Raw genomic sequence first — 8,809 nt, 5'->3', positions numbered from 1 at the left:
CCAACTGAGGCCTGGAATTTTCTACAAAATAGGAGACGCTACGATGTAACAGTATCATGTAGCAAGAAAAACTTAAGAGCTTTCGAGAAAGATGACGTCAACAACACTACAACAATTGAACTACACACACAACATACGACTCTTACCGAGTTACATAACGAAATTTGTCGTAACTGTTACTTTTAAAATAATTAACTTTTAACACTTGTTATGAAAACTAAATAATCGTTAAATATTAAATTACTAAATAAACTAAATAATAACTATTAAGCTTATTAGTCTTGTATATCCAACACTTCAGATGGTTACAACCCTGATAACCCTGAACATCATCAACTCCTTCTATGTTTACTGGTTACATCATGTGATCTCTCCGACCAAACCAAAGACTGGAAGAGTTCAAAGAAAATTGCAGTGAGTGAAATTGTTTTGTTAAATGTTTAAAATTAACAGTATCTTTGATAATTACTAACTTTGGCTAGTGAATTAGTTTACATATGTTTTGTGATTTGTAAAATTCTACTCTATCTATTTTACTTACAAGATACAATACAATAGTTACCATTTTTGTCATTACAATGTTAATTATAAAACTTGATGGTAATGTTCAAGGTTAGTACAGGTAATGGACCCCTCCTCTCTATATTCTGGCACTGAACAAACTATTTATTTTAATATTGCATGTAAATTAAATGTGTAATCAATATAACAGGCTATCTTTATTATGGCATGTTATAATATGAAGTCATATTTAGTGCTAATTTGCAAGTTAAATAGGCATATGCCAAGAACATAGCTGGACAATTCTTCAACCTAAAATATTGTAGTAGTTATGATTAACAACTAATACACTTAACATGTGACAAAAAACTTTAGTCACTCCATTGACTGCATCCAACTCCTTCAGATGAAGTTATAAAGTACATGGACCAACACAATGAAAGGTAGGCCCACGCATTTTTCAGCTTTAACTGTACACTAGGTTCAGTATTTTGCAATATAGTTCATAGAGTGTAGCCTGATGTAGACTTACTATTACTAACAAACAAAACCAACTGTGCAGAAAATTATAATTTCAGCATACATATGACTAATACATACAGGGTGGCAAAAACATAACGTCACCATTTAGATAAACTAATGACTGGCAAGACAGATGGAAAAACCAAACATTATTGTAATTTGTAAATATAAAATAAAAACATGATTGAAGGGCTGAATATTGAGACCTAAGTGTATTTTAACTTGCAGGTAAATATTTAAAATGTCAGAAATGGGTAACTGCTTTTGGACCAACCTGTATGTTAAGTCACTTACTAAAGACATGTATTAAAAAGAAGGTATTCTAGAAAAAATAAATCTCTACCAACAGAGTTAAGATGTTTACATTTCAGTACTTAAAGATAACATTTCTGCATTCTGTAATATCCAAGTTAAAAGAACATTAGAAAATGTAACATGTTTAGAATGGAAAAGTTGCTTAAGAAGTTGGATTAAAATACATTTTAAGATTCAAACACTGCATTAAAAGAAATTTCACAAAGATTTATGAAACTTTATAACAGATACTATGAGTCTAATATATCATTCAGATTATTAGAGTAGTTTAAACTGGTGCTTATAATGCATGGCTTCTTCAAAGAGAATAAGGCTTCTAACATTACATTTAATACTTTTCAAACATATGTAACTTTTAGTTCTACACAAAGCAATCAAATACATATTAATGGAGAACTGCTCTAAGGTTTATGAATATATATTCACTACACCCATGCATTACATATTTACTCATTTATAAGCTTATCTGCCACTTTTATGTTATATGTAGTTTTTGTATGTGTTCATCCCTTCATCTTTGTGCATCTATTATGATTGATTTATCTATTCATCCAACAAGTTTACTTGTTCATGTTTCCATGTTTTATTTACATATAGGAACTTGTATATAGTGAGTTTTTTTGTCAAGGAGACCTAGAAAAAGCCATGGGAGTTAAGCCTAGTGAAATGATGGACAGGGAGAAGGCTTGCATCCCAGAATTGCAGATCAACTTCATTCAAGGTGTTGTGAAACCTGTATATGAGTAAGTGTGTTATTCTATATAAATGTTATTAAGTGTGATAATAAGCAAACTATGTTAAATTTTATAATTTCCACTGTTTAATAATACTAATATGCCAAATCTCATCTATAGTCTATAGTTGAGGGTAGGAAAGCTGCTCTCAAAACACATCGTTAAAGAACAACTATTGATTAGTTTAATTTAAATAAAAACAGACAAAAAAGGAAATGTGTTCAACACCATCTACCATGAATTATCATGATAGCATAATTTTACCTAGTGGTATGTTCATGAAAAGCTACTTTTTTTAAAACTGTAAACAATGTATGTGTAATATGATTAACCAAGTGAACCAATGTTTTCTTTAGTTGTTACAGCATACTGAATGGTGCAATGTCTATTTGTTTCAAATGTAGTTGTCTTCTTCTAATTAATGTGGTTTAATTATCTGTAGAAAGAGACTTGTAAAGTACCAAAAAATTACACATATTTCCACTACAGGTAAATTTGACCTGTAAACTGTAAACAAATATGATACTGGACATCCTCAACTCTAGACCAACAGTTTGGTTTCTTTTATTTTTCAGCACATGAAAATGTTTATGATACCCAACCAAAGTGCCCACACCTTACTACTAAAACAGTTCACAAGCATTGAACTGCAATGTAACTACACATACACACTTTCAAAAAGGGTCGAGAGGCTAAGATGAATTATAAGCAAGCTAGTTGAAGTTAACTTCAGTTTGTACTAAAAGTTAAATAATATTTTTGTCTTGCAGTTTGCTGTCTTCCTTCTTCCCTGCAGCTGAAGGAACAGCCAGGGCTGTGGCAACCAACAGAATGTATTGGGAGAGGATGAGAGATATTTATAAACGTCGCTATAATAATAGCGGCTCATCACTCGATCTGTTTGATGACGAAGTTCTCGAGAAAGAAGTGCTCAGTGGAACTAAGAGTTGGAGAGGTAAGGAGGGTCAAAAGTAATATTACTGTTAAGATAACATTAAACCTGTTTACAATGTAAAAATGTTCTTGAAGTAGATATTAGAGAGAGTTTGTTATTTTTGTTATTTTTAAAAGGCCATAATTCTCTGCAAAAACAATTAATGAACTGTACCCAAAAATAAAAAAAGCATAAAAAAAGATGATTACAGTTAACTTAGTGTTAACAACTATTGGTAGCACATAACTTTCTGTAATTTATAAAACTTAGAAGACTAGAACAAAAGGCTAATCAGTATTCAGAAAATTAGACCACACAATTTCTTAATGTACTTATTGACTTATGAGTGCTTATTCATGTTAGTAACTTTGTTGAAGGTTAATGCTTTTTTTTTTTAATATAGATCCTCATTGTCATACGTAATGCATTCTCAAAATTGAAAGTTACAGACAAAGCTGACTTCTTCATCATTTAGGTAAGATCCAACAGTGTGTTATAGTTCATCTTAAAAAATTCCCTTAGTGGTAATGAAAACAATATAGAGTAATGAAATCTAACTAAGCTCTAGAAACAAAATAGAAAATATATAATCAAATTTGTTTTATACCCATTCCTACATTTACTTAAGATGACCAGATTTCCAAACTGAAAAATTGGGACAGTCCTTGCTCCTAATTTCAAAATGATCCTTGTGCATTTTATTGGCAGCGTAATCCATAATGTCAGATCTGCCACTGTATGCTATTGAAAACATAGCTTTGCAAATAATGCACTCAACTTTGTGTTCCAATTTGCTTGCCTTTAAAAAAGGGAAGTCTGCTTTCAAAGTATCTGAAAAAAAAACTTTTTTTGGCATTTTGACAGTATGATAGGTTAAATATTTTTAATAATAGAAATATCTTGGAGAACAGTCCCTGACATTTCACCATCCACTTCAATTTACCAACTGCTATAGGTCTACTACAGTATTACTAACTAAAAAACCTGCACAAAATCCTGGGTTTCTCACCATGCACTGATAGAACGTTCGAGATGGTTTGGCAGTAGTAGAATATGTGTTACAATAATGAGCAAGTCAAGTATGCCTATTACATTCACAATTCGATGTGACTGACAGTTTGATGTATTTATTGTAAAAACTGGGATGTTTTGTGCATCCTGAGAACTTTTCTCCGGACACTGAGAGAAACTACCAAACATTGGGACTGTCCTGGCAAAACCAAAGCATTTGGTCACCGTAATTTACTCAAACTTTTAACATAAAAGTATCTTCTAGTGGTGGTAAGATTACTGAATTGATAAATTTTAATGGCTAGAGTGATTACATACAGTGCATATTAGTTTGTGATAAGTGGAAAGGTATCAACCCTTATTTAAAAACACATCCCTACAAATAAAAACGCTTTCATTATAACCTGTTTTAATAATTTTCAGTCATATGATTTCAACAAAACATTTGACAAAATCCATGTTGCAAATACTTTAACACCTTTAGATGAGCTGACATCAATAAAAATGGTTTCTATTCCAACTTGTCTAAACTAATTATTTATTTATTTATTATAGGAGAACGATGCCAAAAAAATCTTGATTCACAAGAGCCATTTCAAATGGGGGAAAAACACTAACAAAAGAATTATTCTGATAGAGCTTCATGGTAATTAACCATGTCAGAAAAAGAATTCTATTAGGGCAAACAGAAGTTTATGAAATATATGTCAGAGACAGCTGAACTCAATTTCTTTTTGTTGATGTTGTTTTTGTGACACAGCAAGTGAATAGCATCAACTATAACATGAATAAACCTATAAAATGTGCATTCTGAAGACTTTAGTACTCTGTATTACTTCACTGAATTAAAAAAATAAAATAAAAAACCTTAAAAATCACACATTTTAAAGGAAGTAGAGCTTTTTCTTATTGAATAGTATCACAAAATCTGTCAAACTCTACATTAATATTATATATCACAAATTTAATTAGAATATCTGAATTAAGCATATTTCTATAAATACATTTTTTTATGTGTAATGCAACACACAGTTACAATACAATCATCTTTATGGATAATTGCAATAAATATGTACAAGTTGGCTAAGTATTTTTTTCTCAATGCAAACTATATTTTGAATATAGACCTTTGACCCAACATGCTGAAAATATGAGAGTACAGCAGGTCTAGTTGAAAGCCAGCTACAGTCACAGTGGAACAATAGACAGGAAGATAAGGATAGAAACATTCACGATGGTTTTACACATTTCTGAACCAGATCCTTCGTTTATTTATTACCACTAATAAACTCTTGCTTATAGAGTACGTTTAGCTTTTAACTTTTTTAGCAATAAAGAGTCAATCATGTGTAATTACAGTAATCTAAAAACTACATATTTACCTATGTATGTGGTTATATATATTGATGTATACACCCATGTTCGTATCCGAGATCTGTTACGATGTGATGATGCATTCTAATTTATATTATGTTCAATGTGATCAAATAATGAAAATGTATTCATCAATTTTTCTTAAGTTCATTCATTGTTTATTACTGCAGATTTGAATTTAAAGGTAGTATCATTAGTTGTGTGATAAACTGATTATGTAGTCTTTGTATACTTATCACCATCTATCAAATTATATGAAAACTTAATACAATGTCAAAGAACAATTTTGAGTTGGAATGCAGTATTGCAATGCAAATATTAGTCTGAAATCATAACCATGCATAAAATTTCTGATGGATGTTGAAAGTAAAGAAGTATTACAATTCTTATTATCTTAACACATCTTGTGAAGAAAACATATAAAATAATGTTGCAGAAATTATTTGGTTTGTCTGCATGTGACAGATTAAACTTTCACTTTGTTTAGTTTTATAAAACCACTGTATAATGATGAGATTTCTATTTTTAAATGATATCTTGTGGTGATGTTTTATTCAAGCCTGAGAGCCAAAATATATTCTAAACGATGGCCAATTCCACTATAACAGCAACATCTTCATCGTTGAGGTATTTTTCTTCCTTGGAAAGAAACTTCACAAAATATTCCATACTAATCACAAGGATAAGGATTACTAAACAGTATTGTGTATAATAAACTAAAATAATCATGTAGTTTTGTGTGTAGAAACATAGTGATGTTTATTAGAGCTGCCCTGGTCTATTGGAAAAACATGTTTACACCATATATAAAACAGGAAAGATTGTATTCTATCATCTAAACTTTTAGGGCGAAATTCTATCATTATAGTAACCAAACGTTTTTGTGAAATAAGATACTATTAGGATGAAAGAACTGTTAAGCTTCCTTTCAGTTTTCTTCTTTTAAAGATAACTATAATTTAATAAAATACTTTTTGTAATATGCCTGGTGTGCATTTTGACAGGAGCTCTTTAGAACACTTAAAACAATCTTTAACTTATTCCATGCTCTAACTGAACTTTTACCTAACTTATTTCATGCTCTAACTGAACTCGTACTTAACTTATTCCATGCTCTAACTGAACTTTTCTTTAACTTATTCCATGCTGTAACTGAACTTTTATTTTACCACCCTGAGCTGGGTTTATGATTTGTTCTAGTGTTAAATTTCTACATGTACTAACTTATATTTATGATACTTCAATGTTTTTATATGATGGTATGATGCTCCAGTACAAATACTGTGGTACTATGTACTGTTATAGTTTTCAAGAAGGTCAAGAGTCTAAGTAAGTGTGTTTTTGTGCTTCTGATTATCACTTAATTCATCACTATATTTACAATCAGTCTATCAATTCCAATTCAACACCCATTTAAAACCAATTCTGCTTTGTTTAAAATTAGTACATTTCTCTAGAAGAACAAAACCTCTATTTTACTTTCTACTTAATTTCTGTACTTGAATAAATACAACTGCATAACATCACTATACCAGACTAAAATTAAAATGATCATACAATTATGTATACATACATTTTTCACATCTTGATAGCAGGCAGTTTCCATTATTGAAAGGTCTTGTAAGATACAAGTATATATGTTTTTCCCCTATTTAAAAAAATATATGAACATTTATTGAAAACCTGGGCTTAGATTCAAAAGGGTCTTGTAGGATTTATTCTTCATTGTATGAAGTACATGCCAATTATTACAGTGTAAATTCTATGTATATAGATATTTATTTTCATGTTATAGGACTTTGCAATTTAGACATTTATATACAACTATACAGTTACACTAACAAGCAGTGATATATTTGTTCAAAAAGCCAAATTTAACAATTCCGGCACAAAAAAGGAACAAACTTGTATTAAAAATTCAGTAAATTACAAATTACTTCACCATGTTATTAGCTGTCTACCTAGTTGTAAATTATTCAATAGATGTCACTCCTGTGATGAAAGAATATATTTGTCCTTTTCTAGAACAAACTATTTCTTCCAACTTTATTATTTTGAATGATAAGTTTTTCCATATTGTCTTCATTTAGTTGTCATCCATGTATGGATAATTTTAATAAAAGTTAATAACAAAAAGTTTATACAGGTGTGAATTGTAATTCTATTTATAAAAACGTACAGTGAAATGTTTAGAAAAGTGCATTTCAACACATTATTTGATATAATATGTTACATACAACATTAAATTGTGCAGAACAGGGGCAAAAAAAAAGGAAGATCCCATGAGTTTCAGATATGAATAGTGTCCTTTTCAAGCTTGCAATTCTTTACCTTCCCAAACTCCTGTTTCTTTGGATCTAGTGCGTTTTTGTGATACGTGTTTTAACACTGTTGGTTGATGAAGATTCAAAGTTATATCCTTATGGATCATTCTTTGTTGCAATTCTTAGCACAGTAAATGCAAATTCCATTATATCTATATAACATACAACTATATCATTTTCCATAATAAAGTAAGTCTTCCTTTCTACTGGATTGTAGAAGTTTGATATTTAAAACTAAATAGCCCACAGTGCTACAGTATTATGTCTGCAGACTTACAATGCTGGAAACCGGGTTTCAAACCTGTGGTTGGCAGAGCACAGATAGCCCATTGTGTAGAATTGTGCTTAATTACAAAAAACAAAACTAAATAAAAGTAAAATTAAACTTTTGTAGATCACATTTGTTAAAATATATAAATGAAAGTAAATTGTGTATTCATAAAGCACTCATGGGCATAAGTGATAAAACAGCTAAAGTATTAAAAAAAATGCAGTGCTTCTGTTCTTTTCATTTGAAAATGTTAATTTAGATAACTGAATTAAGTAATACCAACCAATCAGTATACAATAAAACTGAAATATAGATCATTCAGAAACTTATAAACTTAAAAAATAAATAAATACAATTATTTCACTAAGGAATATTCATTTTAAATAATAAAACAATAAATATAATAACCAAAGAGCTTTCAGAAGGTCTACTTTCTGAAAGTACTCAGGTCACTAGATTTTCATTTTGTAATTTAACCAATTTTACTTGTACTTAGCTAATCAAAATATTATGTATACAATTATTTGACTGAAAGAATATTAGTAAAACCTGATGGAATTAATCAAATCTTGTGTATCTGAAAGTGATCTGCAAGTTCCTAATATTCATATATGTATAAGCATCTCAGACAATCAATTTTTTAAAAACAAATAGCTACCTTCTAATTCTTTCACTTAACTCAGTGAAAAAGAGTAAGCCAACAGAAACAAAAAACAATAATTGGTCTAATAAGGTAAAATTCTCAACACAGTTTTAGAAAAATTAGAGAGAAAAAATCTACAATAAACATGATCTTATTAATTTTTATGTAAGAATATATTTT

The 8,809-nt window shown here is 29.7% G+C and overlaps 1 pseudogene; it reads left to right on the top strand.

Moving 5' to 3' along the window:
• The window catches only part of LOC106461890, a 40,629-nt pseudogene extending 33,111 nt beyond the window's left edge, over positions 1–7,518 (top strand).
• The last annotated feature ends 1,291 nt before the right edge of the window (positions 7,519–8,809 follow it).

This window comes from Limulus polyphemus, unplaced genomic scaffold (genome assembly GCF_000517525.1).
Source record: "Limulus polyphemus unplaced genomic scaffold, Limulus_polyphemus-2.1.2 Scaffold1054, whole genome shotgun sequence".
NCBI lineage: Eukaryota > Metazoa > Arthropoda > Merostomata > Xiphosura > Limulidae > Limulus > Limulus polyphemus.
Note: the sequence above shows the minus strand (reverse complement) of the source record. Positions and strands in the feature narration are given on the sequence as shown.